General features: G+C 37.9%; 1 pseudogene; it reads left to right on the top strand.

Annotated features, from left to right (window-relative positions):
* The window catches only part of LOC123556266 (transformation/transcription domain-associated protein-like), a 140709-nt pseudogene that overhangs the window by 96649 nt on the left and 22601 nt on the right, over positions 1-21459 (top strand).

Below are 21459 nucleotides of genomic sequence, written 5' to 3'. Positions count from 1 at the left end.
CCTACCCCAAGATAGTACCGCATGGCCCTATTGTGGACCGCATTGATACATGAGAACGACCTGTCCCCCCGCAATGGAGCGCTATAGCTAATAATTGGCCATACCATACTATCATACAGCATTGTGAAAGTTGAGTAGTGAAAACCACCAAAAGCTTTACTCTTTGAAATAATCAGTCCAGCTCTTGAAGCCGACATAGCAACAGTTTTAGCTATCTCATGGAAATAAGGAATTCATTCAGTACAGTTCCTAAATATTTATAGCTATGTACATATTCTAATACATCTGTTCCAATTTTGAAAACATGATCTGACACTGTAGTACCATTTGTGTGAAAATGTATAATTTTAGACTTTTCACAATTTACCATCATTTTATTTTGAGAACACCAAACTGACAGTTGATTCAACATAAACTGCAAGTCCTCTGCATTTTCAGCTATAAGTACAACATCATCAGCATATAGTAAAATACTTATTTTCGTATCTTCTATCCTAATACCTTTATCTAAACTATTGATTGTAGATGTTAAATCATTAATATACAAGTTAAACAGCATCGGGGAGAGCGGATAACCCTGCTTTAAGCCGCACTTTATATCAAACCAATGTGTATCAAAGCCATTCAGAGGAACACAGCATTTAACATCCTTGTACAGTGACATTATGACATGAAACAGTCTACCCTGCATTCCAAGATGCTGCAACTTATTCCACAAAGTATTTCTATCTAACATGTCATACGCCTTCTTGAAATCGATAAACGCGGCAAAAGTTGGAAGCCTTTTAAGTTTACGAGTTTCTATAATTGTTGTAAGAGAATGTACTTGGTCAGTGCTTTTACCTTTACAAAAGCCACTTTGCTCATCACATGTAACATTTTCCTGTGTACATCAATCTGTTAATCTAGTATTCAAAAGACTACAGTAAATCTTGTACATACAAGGTGCTAATGTGATACCCCTATAAGAAAGGGGATTCCTAGTGTCAGAAGTAGATGACTTTGGAATAGGTGTTGTAATACCTTTAGACCACTCTGATGGTACAGTTCCACTGGTGTAACACCTATTAAACAGACTGTGCAGCATTGCCAAGGCCAAGTCGATTTTCAAAAATTCACTCGGTATTTCATCATGACCAGGTGCCTTTCCAGACATATATATATAATATATATTCTCACTAGCTTATCAACATTAGGCTAAGCATGGCACATGCATAAAATTAGAGGGTAGTTTTCAAAACATATAAATTGATAGTTTAATAACAAAGACTAGGATAATTAACTGCATACACACTGGACACACAGCAGCTGTAATTATAATAGCTTGTGGTCAGTCCCTATGTGGGCTTGCCTAATGAAAACAGCAGTATTCCACATAGAGTGTTTGAAAGATCTTCGTCTGCACTGGTCGCAAAGGCAGAATCAGTTACTGGCAGCAGGCTGAAGGTTAAAAGATTATTTAGTAAGGTTACATTCATCTGCATTTTACATTTATTATCAAGCTGTAAGAAAAAATTTAAGAACTGAAAATGATAATTGAGATAACATAAATTTTTACTGTGATTTGTTACTCAACTATTTTATGACCTAATTTGTACAGATAAGAAAAACTATGATATACTAAAAACTGTCCTACTGTTAAGTAGGGAAAAAGTAGAAATTATCTTTACAAACCTTTTTTTTATGCCCCCAAAGGGAGGCATATTAGTTTTCAACTGTCCATCCATTCGTTCGTCACAATGTTAACTTTTTGCATGAAGGCCAACGTTAACTTTTGCATGAAGGCACTGTACTCGTGAACGACTGCAGCCAGGACCTTCAAACTTCACATGCTGATAGTACTTATTGAGTTCACGACCCCTACTGACATTGGGGTCACCAGGTCAAAGGTCAAGGTCACAGTGGCCAATGTTAACTTTTTGCATGAAGGCACTTTACTCGCGAACCACTGCACCCAGGACCTTCACTTCACTTAGGGCGTTCTATTATTTATGTGAGGAAGCCTTCCAGCTGGCTTGTGATGAAATAAGGCACAGAGGAGCACCTTAGGGGTCTTCCTCAACCATCAAAGCTGGAATGTAGCCATATGACCTATAAATTTTGTTGGTGCGATGCTAAACCTGACGAACTAACAAAAATTAGTACCTGGTCGATATTAATGATTTCATAATGTTAGATTTCGTTACTGTGTATAGTAATATTAATATTACATTTCTTGTTTGTTAAAGGTTTTCAACAGCAGTATTCTGATGGGTGGACACTTCTAGATCAAACAGTGAATTGATATAAGGAATTCTACAGTTTGAGTAAAGTATGTTTAACTTAAGTAACAAAGTAGATAGTTTCATATTTTTAACATTTTGACAACTTTATATTTGGAAATGGTTGTTCTGCTGTCTGGTGTGATGGTACCTACATACACCAACAGAAAATGGGTCTTATGCTATCTAAATTTTTACATGTAATGATGGAAGACAACTTCTTTGACATCCTGAATTAGGACTGTTTTACCAGTGAAAGAAAATTAATGACTTTGAAGGTTTAAAGATCTTCAAACTGCCAGTGTAGATCATTTGTTGTAATCACTTGTTTGCTGTAAATATTTTGAAAAAATGCCAAGATGATTATATTTGTCTGCTGTGATAAATACTAAGAAGTGTGATAGCCATTGTTAACATTCTGATTTTTTTCACCATCAAAATCTGGACAGTTCCTACATTAAATATGGCTGTGTGACGTAAACTCAGTCCCAATAAAGTAAACAAAACAAACTTAATATCAACAGAAAAATTGAACCTGTTAGCTACAGTAGTATTGTTTCACAGACTATATATCTATGTCAGGTTTGGAGTACAAGCACTATAATTGTCTTTACAGATTTAAAACAGAAACTGTCTGTTTTATTCATTTATTTCGCTGGGTGAAGATGAAACATATTTATGTCAGTTATAGCATATTGTTGCATGGAGATTACTATGTGCTTTATCTGATACAGGATGAGATAGATGTAGAACTTGGTGTTGCTGCTGATGAGGCAACACAGACAGAATCTCCAAAGAAAGAGATACAGGACCCGAAATAGAACTTACAGACATTATTGTAGAGACAAGCAAAGTTCCTGGAGAATTGTAGGGAAGTCAGTGTAAGAACAATTTGAGTTAAGCTAACATTGGTAGATGTATATAGGATGACAGTAGACTTTAATTAGAATAAACTATGGTGAACTCATTGAAAGAGTAACAAGTACAAAGAGCCAGTGAGAAATAAAAGTGGAAAGCCTGAGTTATCATGTTGGGGTGTCTTTAGAAGGAAGTAAGTGGATGAAAATGTTGGTAAAGGTCCTGTGAGAAATTGAAGATAAACTGACAAGACCCAAGGGTGTAAGGCTGTAGAAAATGTCATTGAAGAATTTGACTGTCACAAAATGTTATAAATTTGACTTAGTTTATACAAGAGCATCATTTTGAAGCAAATTAAAGCAAATCTATGCTAGTTAGTGGATCTAGAGTTTTAAAAATTGTCGTGAAATAGAATACTGTGAAATCATCATTATTCATGGGGGATTAATATTCATGGATTCTGTAGTTCAGCTCAACCACGAAATTAAGTCCCAACGAACAAATTACACCCACGATAATGTAAATTATACTCAGTGTCACCAAAACAGACAACAAAGCCATCCGATCTGGTCCGTAGTTGTGTGCATGCAGCAGTACTGACCTACAGCATGTATATGGAGGCTCCGTCAATGATAAACATAGGTATGCATTGGAACAAAAGGAACTATTTCATTTAGACATTTACCCATGGTTTGTTTACGACATGCTTGTCAAAGTAAATGTAGATACTAAAAATAGAAGTTTGACGTGGTGTCACATGTCAACCGCACTATGCTGCGGCTGTTACTTGTATTTTTTGGCCTCGCTCTGCAATGTTTATGTTTACGGACATGTAGTAAATTACTACTACTTTGGAACTATTAAATATTATATTAAGTAGCTGCTAGATTTGCTTCCAATGCATTATTACCCAATTTACATTACACATTTCTTGAAATAACGCATGTACAGGTTCTGCAGTTTGTAATTTTAGAAGCAGACGCGCATTCATTTTGCAAAAGAAACAACAACATTTGAATGAAAGTTTAGCAATCGTGTGCAAAAACACATTTTTTTAGCAACATAAAATCGGTAAATCTATAATATTTTTCTTTTAATTTGCTATACAATAACTAGTTCTTATTTGAAACACTGTTAAATGATCAATGTGATGAACTTTATATTTATTTGGATTATGAATGCTAATTGTGCAAGACTGTATCCCAAGTGCTATGGTTAAAAAATGTTTGACACTTTTTAATTGCCACCGACTTTTCTTATTGAATATTTCACAATTTCATTTAGTTTTGCAAACTAGGGGTTGTATAGGTACTTACGTAGGTTTTACAAGTAAGAACAAAATGATTTACTAGATCTATTCCTGTGGAAATTATGATTTTTTTGATTTTTTTTTCAAAAATTGAAAATCCATGAATTTACATCCCCACGAAACAGCCGTTTTGGCCAAAACCACAAAATTTTGTGCCAATGAAATTAAATGATTTCACAGTATCCTCGGTAATCCAACTGATTTTATGAGGTGCAAACTAATGTATTCACGGATATGACAGTCTGTCAATTATATATGCAGCCTCTGTGGTTTAGTGGTTAAGGCCACTGTCTTAAAATCACTTATCCCTCACTTCTGTATGTTTGAGTTTCTTTCAAGCCATCATGTGAGGAAGCATACCATTTTGCTTATAGAAGGTCTGTTGTTCCACCTGAAATATCTGGGGTCTTCCTCCAACATTAAACTGGAAATTTGCCACATGACATGAAATTTGTTGGTTTGACTTAAAACCCAACCAGTAGTTAATGAACTTCTGATATTTTACAGACTGTTCAGTATTTGGGAGTTTTAAGCCAGTTGTTGTCACAGCTCGACTGATCTGAGCCATATATCATGGATAGATATATACCTGAGGATATGGAAGGGTCTGTCTGAAAAACAACAGGTAAGGACATTGAACTCTTTCAAAACTTTCATTCAGATCTTATTGAACAATATCTGTTTAGATTCAGTGATTTTTAGCTCGAGTTTTCGAAGAAAATGTAGAGTTATTGCACTCGCCCCGGCGGTTGGTTAAAGTTTTTGATTAAGTCAAATATCTCTGTTACTATCAAAGCTATTGACTTGAAACTTAAAATACTTATTTACTATCAAAGTCTACACCAGGAGAAACAATCCCCATTACTCTGATTGAATTTTGACAGAATTATGCCCCTTTTTAACTTAGAATTTTTGGTTAAAGTTTTTGATAAAGTCAAATATCTCTGTTACTATCAAAACTATTGACTTGAAACTTAAAATACTTATTTACTATCAAAGTCTACACCAGGAGAAACAATCCCCATAACTCTGATTTGATTTTGACAGAAATATGCCCCTTTTTAACTTAGAATTTTTTGTTAAAGTTTTTGATCAAGTCAAATATCTCTGTTACTATCAAAGCTATTGACTTGAAACTTAAAATACTTATTTACTATCAAAGTCTACACCAGGAGAAACAATCCCAATAACACTGAATTGAATTTTGACAGAATTATGCCCCTTTTTAACTTAGAAATTTTGTTAAAATTTTTGATAAAGTCAAATATCTCTGTTACTATTAAAGCTTTTGACTTGAAACTCAAAATAGTTATTTACTATCAAAATCTACACTAGGAGAAACAATTCCTATAACTCTTGTTTGAATTTTGACAGAATTATATGCCTTTTTAACTTAGAATTTTTAGTTAAAGTTTTTGATAAAGTCAAATATCTCTGTTACTATCAAAACTTTTGACTAGAAACTTAAAATGCTTATTTACTATCAAAGTCTACACCAGGAGAAACAATCCCAATAACTCTGATTCGAATTTTGACAGAATTATGCCCTTTTAACTTACATTTTTTTTGTTAAAATTTTTGATAAAGGCAAATATCTCTGTTACTATTAAAGCTTTTGACTTGAAACTCAAAATACTTATTTTCTATCAAAGTCTACACACGGAGACACAATTCTCATAACTATTATTTGAAGTTTTACAGGTATGCCCCTTTTTAACTTGGATTTTTTTTTACTGGCAAAGCTCAAATTCAGAGTCAAGCATTGAGAAAAGTCGAGTGCGCTGTCTTACGGACAGCTCTTGTATAATTTTCATTAAGAATTTGAAAAAGCACTTTGTATATCTTTAATCTGGCACCCATTTTATGCAGCAAAGCAGAATGTGTCAGCGTAATGGATAACTAGGTTAAGTACTGCTTAAATGTTAAATTTTAAATTAATGTTAAATTAAGATAAGTTAAGAATGCAGACAGATTACTATGTCAGTGATGTTATCTCATATAAGTTTGTTTTCTTACTATTTCACTTTTTTACTGACTTTGTATTTTTGTTCAAGATGCTTGGAGCAGAGTTAGTTCCGTTTATGTGTAGTGGTAGCCATGTTGTTCAGAAGGACTGAGATCCCAGTGCAATACACACATTTGTGGAGAGTCTAGTACTCTTGTGTTCCACCAGTACCTATCAGACCAAGAATACTCAAGGTAATTTTTTTTCAGTTTCTTTTAGAAAACATTGACAAATTTTTACTTGTCATATTAATTTCCAGTGCATGTGTGAAAAATGGTGGATGCATAAACATTTTGGGAAAAAAAACTGTTATATGGGGGAGACATACTGTTTTTGCCTTCGCAGTCTGTTTGGCCATCCATCTGCATTAAGCTTTTCACAGGCCAAACTGTTTGCCAGTTTTAGATGAAACTTCACAGGAGTGATCAGTACCAAGCCTAGTTGTGCATGTCGCCAGCATGTTCAGCTTTGCTGAACGACATGGCCACCAGAGCTAAAATTAGAAAAATCTTGTCTGGCTTTCACAGGTAAAACTGCTGGCTGGATTTCAATGAAACTTTACAGGAGTGATTAGTACCAAGCTTAGTTGTGCATATTGCTGGCACATCCCTCTTCGCTGCCAAAATGGCGGCCAGAGCTTAAAATAGAAAAATCTTGTCCGGCTTTCACAGGTCAAACTGTGGGCTGGATTTGACGGAACTTCACAGGAGTAATCAGTACCAACCCTAGTTGTGCATATCACTGGCACCTTCCACTTCGCTGCACAAAATGGCCACGAGAGCCACAGAAAGAAAAATCTTATATGGCTTAGCAGGTCAAACTGCTTGCTGGATTTCGACGAAACTTCACAGGAGTGATCAGTACCAAGCCTAGTTGTGCATATCGCAGGCACGTTCCACTTCACTGCACAAAATGGCCATGAGAGCCAAAAAAAAAAAATCTTCGACGGCTTTCACAGGCCAAACTGGACAGATTTTGATGAAACTTCACAGGAGTGAGCAGTACTTAACCTAGTTATGCATTACGCTGACACATTCTGCTTTGCTGCATAAAATGGGTGCCAGACTAAAGATATATACATAGGGGTGACACATATGTTTTTAGCTCTATTGTGAAAGCTCACCGTTCGGTGTTGTCCATCCGTCGTCCGTCCACACTTCCCTTTAAACAACATCTCCTCTGAAACCATTAGTGAGTAGGTTATAGGAAAAAGATGTTTCCTTTGTGAAGAAAGCACCAAACTTCATATGTAACTATTTTGAAGTATTCTGAATCCAAAAAAAGGAGGAGACACGCAGTTCACTAAATGCAATAAGCTTAAAATGAGGCCCCAAAAAGTATACTTTATAATATTTAAAAACAAACTTTCATGCTTTCTTCATAAGAAACATCTTTTCACACGCAGTTTTGAAATTAAACATTACAGTAAAATCTGATTACCTCCCTTTTTAGTATGTATCTTGAGAAATAAGAGTATTTTGTAGTAAACTTTGTATATTTGTCAGTACCAAATGGTTGCTTGTCTATGCTAGTGATATGTTATCCATGTTTAGATCATATGAAACATTACTTTATAGATAAATTTCAATTTAAAGGAAATTTTTTTTAAAGACATTTTTACCTCCCTTGTTAATCCCCCGCCACAAGTGGTGGGGGATTATAGGAATGGTCTCCGTCCGTCCTTCTGTCTGTCCTTAACACTTTCGTGTCTGCTCCATATTTCCTAAACCACTTAAAGGATTTTCATGAAACTTGGGTCAAATGATCACCTCATCAACACGATGTCCAGAATCCATGAGTCAGCCTTGTCGGATCAAGGTCAAAGGTTTGAGCCTTCCATTTTGTGTCCGCTCTATATCTCCTAAATCCCTTGAAGGAATTTTATAAAACTTGGGTCAAATGATCACCTCATCAAGACGATGTGCAGAACTCATGAGTCAGCCATGCCGGCTCAAGGTCAAGGTCACAACTTGGGGTGAAAGGTTTGAGCCTTCTATTTTGTGTCCGCTCTATATCTCCTAAACCCCTTGAAGGATTTTCAATAAACTTTGGTCAAATGATCACCTCATCAACACAATATGCAGAATCCATAAGTCAGCCATGTCGGCTCAAGGTCAAAGTCACAACTCAAGGTCGAAGGTTTTAGCCTTCCATTTCGTGTCTGCACTCTATCTCCTAAACCGTTTTGAAGGAATTTCATAAATATTGGGTCAAATAATCACCTCATCAAAACGATGTGCAGAACTTATGAGTCAGCCATGCCGGCTCAAGGTCAAGATCACAACTTGGGGTGAAAGGTTTGAGCCTTCTATTTTGTGTCCACTCTATATCTCCTAAACCCCTTGAAGGATTTTCAATAAACTTTGGTCAAATGATCACCTCATCAACACAATATGCAGAATCCATAAGTCAGCCATGTTGGCTCAAGGTCAAAGTCACAACTCAAGGTCGAAGGTTTTAGCCTTCCTTTTCGTGTCTGCACTCTATCTCCTAAACCGTTTTGAAGGAATTTCATAAATATTGGGTCAAATGATCACCTCATCAAAACGATGTGCAGAACTTATGAGTCAGCCATGCCGGCTCAAGGTCAAGGTCACAACTTAGGGTAAAAGGTTTTAGCCTTCCATTTTGTGTTCACTTTGTATCTCCTAAACCCCTTGAAGGATTTTCATCAAATTTTGGTGAAATGATCACCTCATCAAGAACTCATTAGTCAGCCATGTCAACTCAAGGTCAAGGTCACCACGCGAGGTCAAAGGTTAGAGCTCTGTATCTCCTAAACCCGTTGAAGGATTTTCATGAAACTTGGGTCAAATGATCACCTCATCAAGACGTCTTGATAGTACTTTTTGAGTACACCACCCCTAACGTTAACATTTTGCATGAAGGCATTTTACTCAGGAACCACTACACCTGGGATCTTCAAACTTCACATGCTGATAGTATTTATTGAGTACACCACCCCTACTGACTTTGGAGTCACCAGGTCACAGGGGCCAACATTAACTTTTTGCATGAAGGCACTTTACTCGCTAACCACTGCACCAAGGACCTTCAAACTTCACATGCTGATAGTACTTACTGAGTACACCACCCCTACTGACTTTGGAGTCACCAGGTCAAAGGTCACGGACACGGGCCAACGTTAACTTTTTGCATGAAGGCACTTTACTCACAAACCACTTCACCCAGGACCTTCAAACTTCACGTGCTGATAGTACTTACTGAGTACACCACCCCTACTGACTTTGGGGTTACCAGGTCAAAGGTCAAGGTCACAGGGGCCAGCGTTATCTTTTTGCATGAAGGCACTTCACTCGCGAACCATTGCACCCAGGGCCTTCAAACTTTGCATGCTGATAGTACTTATTGAGTACACCACCCCTACTGACTTTAGGGTCACCAGGTCAAAGGTCAAGGTCATAGGGGCCAACGTTAACTTTTTGCATGAAGGCACTTTACTCGGGAACCTCTTCACCTGGGACCTTCAAACTTCACATGCTGATAGTACTTATTGAGTACACCACCCCTACTGACTTTAGGGTCACCAGGTCAAAGGTCAAGGTCATAGGGGCCAACGTTAACTTTTTGCATGAAGGCACTTTACTCGGGAACCTCTTCACCTGGGACCTTCAAACTTCACATGCTGATAGTACTTATTGAGTACACCACCCCTACTGGATTTGGGGTCAAAGGTCAAGGTCACAGGGGCCAACATTAACTTTTTGCATGAAGGCACTTTACTCACGAACCACGTCTACCAGGACCTTCAAACTTTACGTGCTGATAGTACTTACTGAGTACACCATCCCTACTGACTTTGGGGTCACCAGGTCAGAGGTCAAGGTGCTATGGGGGCATTTGTCACCATTAGTGACAGCTCTTGTTTATTACTATAAATAGCTTATTTTGAAACTTTCTTATTATTGGCCGTAGGGAAAAACCGAGACCACTTTTCTGTGGTACAACATAAATGGTACATCCAATTTTTAGCTCATCTGATTTTTTGTCATCACTTGATCAGCGTCGGCGTTGCCTTGTTAAGTTTTATGTTTAGGTCAGCTTTTCTCCTAAACTATCAAAGCTATTGCTTTGAAACTTGCAACACTTGTTCACCATCATAAGCTGACCCTGTACAGCAAGAAACATAATTCCATCCTGCTTTTTGCAAGATTTATGGCCCCTTTTGTACTTAGAAAATATCAGATTTCTTGGTTAAGTTTTATGTTTAGGTCAACTTTTCTCCTAAACTATCAAAGCTATTGCTTTGAAACTTGCAACACTTGTTCACCATCATAAGCTGACCCTGTACATCAAGAAACATAACTCCATCCTGCTTTTTGCAAGAATTATTGCCCTTTTTGGACTTAGAACATCAGTTTTCTTGGTTAAGTTTTATTTTTAGGTCAGCTTTTCTCCTAAACTATCAAAGCTATTGCTTTGAAACTTGCGACAGTTGTTCACCGTCATAAGCTGACTATGTACATCAAGAAACATAACTCCATCCTACTTTATACAAGAATTATGGCCCTTTTTGGACTTAGAAAATCATGGGTAGGACAATTTTTCTATTATACAAAAAAAAAATCAGATGAGCATCAGCACCCGCAAGGCAGTGCTCTTGTTAGATGTATTTTGACATTACTTTACCTGGTAAGAATTTTTTGGGGGGACTTGTGATTTCATTTAATGATCCTCTATGAAGATTGTTCAGATTATGCCCCTGGGGTGAAATGAGGCCCCACCCCGGGTGTCTCAAGTTTTACATAGACTTATATTTAAAAAAACTTTAAAAATCTTCTTTTCTGAAACCACGAGACCAAGGCCTTTGGGATTTGGTATGTGGTCATCTATCAAGATAGTCCAAATTATTACTCTGGGGTGAAAACAGGCCCTGTCCCAGAGTCCCAAGTTTTACATATACTTGCATGTGAAAAAAAACCCTTTAAAAATCTTCTTGTTCGAAACTGAAATGCATAGGCTTTTGAGTTTTAGTTTGTTGCATTGCCTAGTGGTCCCCTCCAAAGATTTTTAGCTCACCTGTCACATAGTGACAAGGTGAGCTTTTGTGGTCACCCTTCGTCCGTCGTCTGTGCGTGCGCGCGTCCATCAACAATTTCTTGTCTGCACGATAGTGGTTTCATTTATGATTTTATTTTAACCAAACTTGCCCACAACTTGTATCGCCATAAGATCTTGGTTCCCTTCTTGAACTGGCCAGATCCCATTAGGGGTTCCAGAGTTATGGCCCCTGATAGGGCCAGAATTAGCTATTTTGACCTTGTCTGCACAATAGCAGCTTCATTTATGATTTAATTTTAATCAAACTTGCACAAAACTTGTGTCACCATAAAATCTTGGTTCCTTTCTTGAACCGGCCAGATCCCAAAATGGGTTCCAGAGTTATGGCCCCTGAAAGGGCCAAAATTAGCTATTTTGACATTGTCTGCACAATAGCAGCTTCATTTATGATTTGATTTTAACCAAACTTGCACACAACTTGTATCACCATAAGATCTTGGTTCCTTTATTGAACTGGCCAGATTCCATTATGGCTTCCAGAGTTATGGCCCCTGAAAGGGCCAAAAATAGCTATTTTGACCTTGTCTGCACAATAGCAGCTTCATTTATGATTTGATTTTAACCAAACTTGCACACAACTTGTATCACCTTAAGATCTCGATTCCTTTTTATACGCCCGAAGGGACGTATTATGTTATCGTCTTGGTGTCCGTCTGTCTGTCTGTCTGTTGGTTAGCAATTTCCCTTCCGCTCTGTAACTCTTGAACCCCTTGAAGGATTTCAAAGAAACCTGACACAAATGTTCACCTCATCGAAACAACCTGCAGAGTGCATGTTTCGGAAGCCTCACTTCAAGGTCAAGGTCACACTTAGGGGTCAAAGGTCATATGACTTTGTTTTGTGTGTATATTGCTCTGCATTTGCGTTGCATTGCAGTGCTCTTGTTTTTATTTGGCAGATCCTTCTTTTGGTCACTTATAATAATTTTTTAGCTCACCTGTCACATAGTGACAAGGTGAGCTTTTGTGATCACCCTTCGTCCGTCGTCCGTCGTCAGTCCGTCCGTCCGTGCGTGCGTGCGTCAACAATTTCTTGTCTGCACGATAGTGGTTTCATTATTGATTTTATTTTAACCAAACTTGCACACAACTTGTATCACCATAAGATCTTGGTTCCTTTCTTGAACTGGCCAGATCCCATTATGGGTTCCAGAGTTATGGCCCCTGAAAGGGCCAAAAATAGCTATTTTGACCTTGTCTGCACAATAGCAGCTTCATTTATGATTTGATTTTAACCAAACTTGCACAAAACTTGTGTCACCATAAGATCTTGGTTCCTTTCTTGAACTAGCCAGATCCCGTTATGGGTTTCAGAGTTATGGCCCCTGAAAGGGCCAGAATTAGCTATTTTGACCTTGTCTGCACAATAGCAGCTTCATTTATGATTTTATTTTAACCAAACTTGCACCCAACTTGTATCACCATAAGATCTTGGTTCCTTTCTTGAACTGGCGAGACTCCATTATGGGTTCCAGAGTTATGGCCCCTGAAAGGGCCAGAATTAGCTATTTTGACCTTGTCTGCACAATAGCAGCTTCATTTATGATTTGAATTTAATCAAACTTGCACAAAACTTGTGTCACCATAAGATCTTGATTCTTTTCTTGAACCGGCCAGATCCCATAAAGGGGTCCAGAGTTATGGCCCCTGAAAGGGCCAAAATTAGCTATTTTGACCTTGTCTGTACAATAGCAGCTTCATTTATGATTTGATTTTAACCAAACTTGCACACAACTTGTATCACCACAAGATCTTGCTTCCTTTCTTGAACTGGCCAGATTCCATCTTGGGTTCAAGAGTTATGGCCCCTTAAAGGTCCAAAATCGGCTATTTTGGCTTTTGCAGCCATATAGAGACTTCATGTATGGTTTTATTTGATACAAACTTCCAAAATATCTTCAGCAACAATAAATCTTGGATTCCATGACATATCAGATCCAGTTGTAGGTTCCAGAGTTATTTTATTATCTGATTACCTCCCCTGATTGTAATCAAAATGGATTTATATCAGTAAGTACTTACAGGAATTATTTGAAATTTCATTATTGTTATAGTTGAAGTGAGACAATCAGGGTAGATAACTATGGACTGATTTTATGTCAGATTACCTCCCTTTATTTCAAATTAAAATGGGTATATCTCCGTAACTAATGAAGATACTGATCTGAAATTTCATTTATGCCAACATATTTATTTGGCAGATCCTTCTTTTGTTCACTTACAATATTCTTTTTTTTTAAATTACTTCCCTTTTACCTTACTATAAATAGCTTATTTTTAGTAACTTCTTTATTATTGGCCATAGGGAAAAACCGAGACCACTTTTCTGTGGTACAACATGGATGGTACCTCCAATTTTTAGGTGTTTTTTGACATATCTATACCTTGTAAGAATTTTTTTCTTCTTTTTGGTTAAATTTCTTCCCTTTGTTGTTCCTGTCCTTTGGATTTAGATATTTTTTTTGAGGACCTTCTTGTCTCAAGTGCAATGATAACAGGTGAGCGATATAGGGCCATCATGGCCCTCTTGTTTTTTAATTACTTCCCTTTTTATACGCCCGTTTGAAAAACGGGACGTATTATGGGAACGCCCCTGGCGGGCGGGCGGGCGTCCACAGACTTTGTCCGTAGCATATCTTCTACATGCATGAAGGGATTTTGATGAAACTTGGCACAGTTGTTCACCATCATGAGACGGAGTGTCATGCGCAAGAACCAGGTCTCTAGGTCTAAGGTCAAGGTCACACTTAGAGGTCAAAGGTCAAATTCAAGAATGACTTTGTCCGGAGCATATCTTCTTCATGCATAGAGGGATTTTGATGAAAGTTGGCAAAATTGTTCATCATCATGAGAAGGAGTGTCATGCGCAAGAACCAGGTCCCTGGGTCTAAGGTCAAGGTCACACTTAGAGGTCAAAGGATACAAGAATTAAAACTTTGTCCGGAGCATTTCTTCTTCATGCATAGAGGGATTTTGATATAACTTGGCACAAATGTTCACCACCATGAGGCGGAGTGTCATGTGCAAGAACCAGGTCGCTAGGTCTAAGGTCAAGGTCACACTTAGAGGTCAAAGGATACAAGAATGAAAACCTTGTCCCGAGCATTTCTTCTTCATGCAGAGGGATTTTGATATAACTTGGCACAAATGTTCACCACCACGAGATGTAGTGTCATGCGCAAGAACCAGGTCCCTAGGTCTAAGGTCAAGGTCACACTTAGAGGCCAAAGGTCAGATACAAGAATGACTTTGTCTGAAGCATTTCTTCTTCATGCATGGAGGGATTATGATGTAACTTGACACAATTATACACCATCAGAGACGAAGTGTCATGCGCAGTTCCCTTCTTTAGAATTACTTCCCTTTGTTGTTACTATAAATAGCTTATTTTGTAACTTTTTCATTACTAGTCTTAGGGAAAAATCGAGACCACTTTTCTGTAGTACAACATGCATGCTACATCCAATTTTGAGGTGTATTTTGACCAGTCTCTACTTGGTAAAGATTTTTGTGAGGACTTACAATTTTTTTTAAAATTTTTTAGCTCACCTGTCACAAAGTGACAAGGTGAGCTTTTGTGATCGCGCAGCGTCCGTCGTCCATCGTCCGTCCGTGCGTGCGTGCGTAAACTTTTGCTTGTGACCACTCTAGAGGTCACATTTTTCATGGGATCTTTATGAAAATTGGTCAGAATGTTCCCCTTGATGATATCTAGGTCAAGTTCGAAACTGGGTCACGTGCGGTCAAAAACTAGGTCAGTAGGTCTAAAAATAGAAAAACCTTGTGACCTCTCTAGAGGCCATATATTTCACAAGATCTTCATGAAAATTGGTCAGAATGTTCACCTTGATGTTGTCTAGGTCAAGTTCGAAACTGGGTCACGTGGCATCAAAAACTAGGTCAGTAGGTCAAATAATAGAAAAACCTTGTGACCTCTCTAAAGGCCATATTTTTCATGGGATCTGTATGAAAGTTGGTCTGAATGTTCATCTTGATGATATCTAGGTCAAGTTTGAAACTGGGTCACGTGCGGTCAAAAACTAGGTCAGTAGGTCTAAAAATAGAAAAACCTTGTGACCTCTCTAGAGGCCATATATTTCATGATATCTTCATGAAAGTTGGTCAGAATGTTCACCTTGATGATATCTAGGTCAAGTTTGAAACTGGGTCATGTGCCATCAAAAACTAGGTCAGTAGGTCAAATAATAGAAAAACTTTGTGACCTCTCTAGAGGCCATATTTTTCATGGGATCTGTATGAAAGTTGGTCTGAATGTTCATCTTGATGATATCTAGGTCAAGTTTGAAAGTGGGTCCTGTGCCTTCAAAAACTAGGTCAGTAGGTCAAATAATAGAAAAACCTTGTGACCTCTCTAGAGGCCATATTTTTCATGGGATCTGTATGAAAGTTGGTCTGAATGTTCATCTTGATGATATCTAGGTCAAGTTCAAAACAGGGTCATGTGCGGTCAAAAACTAGGTCAGTAGGTCTAAAAATAGAAAAACCTAGTGAGGTCACTACTTGTGAATGGATCTCCATAAAAATTGGTCAGAATGTTCATCTTGATGATATCTAGGTCAAGTTCAAAAGTGGGTCACGTGCCTTCAAAAAGTAGGTCAGTAGGTCAAATAATGAAAAAATGTTGTGACCTCTCTAGAGGCCATATTTTTCATGGGATCTGTATGAAAGTTGGTCTGAATGTTTATCTTGATGATATATAGGTCAGTTTTGAAACTGGGTCAACTGCGATCAAAAACTAGGTCAGTAGGTCTTAAAATAGAAAAACCTTGTGACCTCTCTAGAGGCCATACCCTTGAATGGATCTTCATGAAAATTGGTCGGAATGTTCACCTTGATGATATCTAGATCAAGTTTGAAACTGGGTCACGTGCCTTAAAAAACTAGGTCAATAGGTCAAATAATAGAAAAACCTTGTGACCTCTCTAGAGACCATATTTTTTAATAGATCTTCACGAAAATTGGTCAGAATTTTTATCTTGATAATGTCTAGGTCAAGTTCAAAACTGGGTCACATGAGCTCAAAAACTAGGTCACTATGTCAAATAATAGAAAAAACGACGTCATACTCAAAACTGGGTCATGTGGGAACAGGTGAGCGATTCAGGACCATCATAGTCCTCTTGTTTTTTTTTGTTATTTGTTTGTTTTTTAGATTAACTTCCCTTAGTTGTTACTATAAATAACTTATATTGTAACTTTTTTATAATTGACCGTACGGAAAAACCAAGACCACATTTTTGTGGTACAACGTAGATGTTACTTTCCAATTTTAGGTGTATTTTAAGGTATCTCTACCTGGTAAGGAGTTTTTTTGTGGACTTAGAAAAACAAAACACTTACAGTTATTACTAAACAACCACAAAATTAAAATTCCATTTGCAAATACAGGTGCTAGAGTAAAGAAATTTGCTGTGACGGGCGTATATTGTGACATTCTTGCACTCTTGTTAGTTATTATAAATAGCTTAGTTTTAGTAACTTTTTTATTATTGGCTGTAAGGAAAAACCGAGACCACTTTTCTGTGGTACATCATGGATGGTACCTCTAATTTTTAGGTGTATTTTGACATGTCTGTACCTTGTAAGAATTGTTTTTTCTTTTTGGTTAAATTTCTTCCCTTTGTTGTTCCTGTCCTTTGTAGAGGCCACATTTATGACCCTATAATCTCCATGAAACTTGGTCAGAATGTTTATCTTGATGATTCTGAGGCCATGTTTAACAGGTGAGCGATATAGGGCCATCATGGCCCTCTTGTTCAAATTATGTACCTGAGTTGAAAAAAGGCCTCACCCAGGGTGTTCTAGGTTTTACATAGGAATTTTTTTTTTAAAAACCTTGTCTGAAATCACAAGACCTAGGGCTTTGATATTTGGTATTTGGCATTGCCTAGTGGATCTCTGACAAGGTTGTGAAAATTATGCCCCTGGGTTGAAAGAGGCCCCACCCCAGGGGTCACTTGTTATATGAGTTATATAGGAAAAAATACTTCAAAAATTAATTGATAATATTTCCTACTTCGTTTAATTATAAATACCTGATGACCCCAAGCTATTAGGGGTGACCTGACTGTGACCTTGACCTACTGACCTACTTTTTTAGCTCACCTGAGCACAAAGTGCTCAGGGTGAGGTATTGTGATCGCTCACCGTCCGGCGTCCGTCCGTCTGTTGTACGTCCGTCCGGCATCCGTCCACACTTTCCTTTAAACAACATCTCCTCCTAAACCAACAAGCCAATTTTGATGAAACTTCACAGGGATGTTTCTTGGATGGCCCCATTTCAAAATTGTTCAAAGAATTGAATTCTATGCAGAACACTGGTTGCCATGGCAACCGAAAGGAAAAACTTTAAAAATCTTCTTCTCAAAAACCAGAAGCCCTAGAGCTTAGATATTTGGTGTGAAGCATTGCCTAGTAGACCTCTACCAAATTTGTTCAAATCATGACCCCGGGGTCAAAATTGACCCCGCCCCAGGGGTCACTTGATTTTACATAAGAAAATCTTAAAAAATCTTCTTCTCAAAAACCAGAAGCCTTAGAGCTTAGATATTTGACATGTAGCATTGCCTAGTGGACCTCTACTAAAATTGTTCAAATCATGACCCCGGGATCAAAATTGACCCCGCCCCAGGGGGCACTTCATTTTACATAGGAAAACCTTCAAAAAATTTCTAAAAATAAACCAGAAGGCCTAGAGCTTAGATATTTCACATGTAGCATTGCCTAGTGGACCTCTACAAAATTTATTCAGTCATGGCCCCTGGGGTCAAAATTGACCCCGCCCCAGGGGTCACTTGATTTTACATAGGAAAATATTTAAAAAATCTTCTTCTCAAAAACCAGAAGCCCTAGAGCTTAGATATTTGACATGTAGCATTGCCTAGTGGACCTCTACTAAAGTTATTCAAATTATGACCCGGGGGTCAAAATTGACCCCGCCCTAAGGGTCACTTGACTTTACATAGGAAAATCTTCAAAAGTTTTCTAAAAATAAACGAGAAGGCCTAGAGCTTAGATATTTCACATGTAGCATTACCAGGTGGACCTCTACAAAATTTGTTCATATCATGACCCCCTGGTCAAAATTGACCCTGCCCCAGGGGTCACTTGATTTTACATAGGAAAATCTTCAAAAATTTTCTAAAAATAAACTAGAGGGCCTAGAGACTAGATATTTGACATGTAGCATTGCCTAGTGGACCTCTACAAAATTTGTTCAAACCTTGTCCCCCAGGGTCAAAATTGACTCCGCCCTAGGGGTCACTTGATTTTACATAGGAAAATCTTTAAAAAAAATTCTAAAAATAAACCAGAAGGCCTAGATCTTAGATATTTGACATGTAGCATTGCCTATTAGACTTTTACAAAGTTTATTCAAATCATGACCCCTGGTGTCAAATTGACCCTGCCCCATGGGGTTACTTGATTGTACATAGAAAAATCTTCAAAATTTTCTAAAAATAAACCAGAAGAGCTTAGCTATTTGACATGTAGCATTGCCTAGTGGACCTCTACAAAAAGTTTTCAAATCTTGTTTTTAAAGTTACTTAAAGAAAATTTCAACTATATTTTCTCATAATTCTTTTGATTGATTTCTATTATGATCTTTTGACCTTGAAGACTTGTCCTTAAGTGCAATGATAACAGGTGAGCGATATAGGGCCATCATGGCCCTCTTGTTTTTAAGATACAGCCTTGAAATTTTGATGACATGTACAGTTTCGCACACCAATCTTAAAAATGATTTTCAGTGACTATGAATGTGACCTACTGACATATTTTCTTAATATTGTAGTATCAGTTTGACATTTGAAACATGTAGCTCATATTACTCAGGTGAGCGATAGAGGGTCATCATGACCCTCTTTTTGTGACAAAATTAAAACAGCTAGTTTGTGACTAAATTGGGTATGAAATGTTAATGAAAAAAAGACTGGATTGAAATAATCACAAACTATCTCTGTACTGTGCAGAAATATTTTACCCTGACTAAGATTTTTTCAATATCATTACAGTATTTGGGTCAAACACATAACCTCTGGTACAGATCTCACCTATTGTTGGAACAGATAGCATTTGATAATGCTCCATCAGGGCCAGCGAAGAGAGGCGGGGCCAATGAATACGAGTTTGCACATTCGGGTTCAAATGCTCCTGGACAGGTAAATGCTTTATATCTTATCAGATTCAGGGTCTCTTAAAATCCTTTAACACATAAAGGGATGTATTATGTTATGCCCCAGGTGTCCATCTGTCTGTCTGTTAGCAATTTCATGTCCACTCTGTAACTCTTGAACCCCTTGAAAGATTTCGAAGAAACTTGACGTGCAGAGCGCATGTTTTTGATGGCTCGCTTCAAGGTCAAGGTCACACTTGGGAGTCATATCAGTTTGTTTCATGTCCTCTCTGTAACTATTGACTGCTTGAAGGATTTTAAAGAAACTAGGCAGAAATGTTTACAACATTGAGATGACATACAGAGTGCATGTTTCAGATGGCTCCGAGCCTTCAAGGTCAAGGTCACACTTAGGGTTCAAAGGACAACATGGACGCTGTCTCCAATTTTTAAGTGTATTTTGACATATCTGTACCTGGTAAAGATTTTATTATACGCCCGAAGGGACGTATTATGTTATGACGCTGGTGTCCGTTAGCAATTTTGTGTCCGCTCTGTAACTCTTGAACCCCTTGAAGGATTTCAAGGAAACTTTACACAAATGTTCACCACACTGAGACGATGTGCAGACCGCATGTTTTGGATGTCTCACTTCAAGGTCAAGGTCACACTTAGGAGTCAAAAGTCATATCAGTTTGTTTCGTGTCCGCTCTGTAACTCTTGAACCCCTTGAAGGATTTTAAAGAAACTTGACACAAATGTTCACCACACCAAGACGACGTGCAGAGCGCATGTTCCGGATGACTTGCTTCAAGGTCAAGGTCACACTTAGGGGTCAAAAGTCATATCAGTTTGTTTCGTGTCCGCTCTGTAACTCTTGAACTGCTGGAAGGATTTCAAAGAAACTTGGCAGAAATGTTCACCACATTGTAACGATGTGCAGAGCGCATGTTCCGGATGACTCGCTTCAAGGTCAAGGTCACAGTTAAGGGTCAAAGGTCATATATGACTTTGCTTTGTGTATATTGCTCTGCATTGCAGTGGTCTTGTTTTTATTTGGCAGATCTCTTTTTTGTACTTAAATAATTTTTTTTTTTGGAATTACTTCCCTTTTATGTTACTATAAATAGCTTATTTTGAAACTTTTTTATTATTGGCCATAGGGAAAAACCGAGACCACTTTTCTGTGGTACAACATGGATGGTACCTCCAATTTTAAGGTGTATTTTTACATACCTATACCTGATAAGGATTTTTTTTGTAGACTTTGATTTTTTTTTTGTGGACTTAGATTTGTTTTTTGAAGTTTTCCTTTTGTTGTTCCAGTCCTTTGGGGCTACAACAGTCAAGTTCTTAAAATTTTGCTCCAATCCTATGATGTAAGCCTTTGGGCGTATATTGCCCCGCATGGCGGCGCTCTTGTGTAAACTTAGAATTATGTCTCCCCAATTTTATGAGAGATATTGGTTTTGCCTTTGCCACCGTGTCAAATAGCTGGCTGGATTTCAACAAAACTTTCCAGGAGTGATCAGTACCAGCCTCAGTTGTGCATATCACCAGCATGTTACGCTTCGCTGCACAAAATGGCCATCAGAGCTAAAAATAGAAAAATCTTGTCCAGCTTTCACAGATCAAACTGCTGGCTGGATTTCAATGAAACTTCACAGGAGTCATAAGTACCAACTGTAGTTGTGCATAAAGCTGGCATGTTCTGCTTCGCTGCACAAAATGGCCACCAGAGCTGAAAATAGAAGAAAAATCTTGTCCGGCTTTTGCAGGTCAAATTGCAAGCTGGATTTCGACAAAAC

Source organism: Mercenaria mercenaria, chromosome 5, assembly GCF_021730395.1.
Source record: "Mercenaria mercenaria strain notata chromosome 5, MADL_Memer_1, whole genome shotgun sequence".
NCBI lineage: Eukaryota > Metazoa > Mollusca > Bivalvia > Venerida > Veneridae > Mercenaria > Mercenaria mercenaria.
Note: the sequence above shows the minus strand (reverse complement) of the source record. Positions and strands in the feature narration are given on the sequence as shown.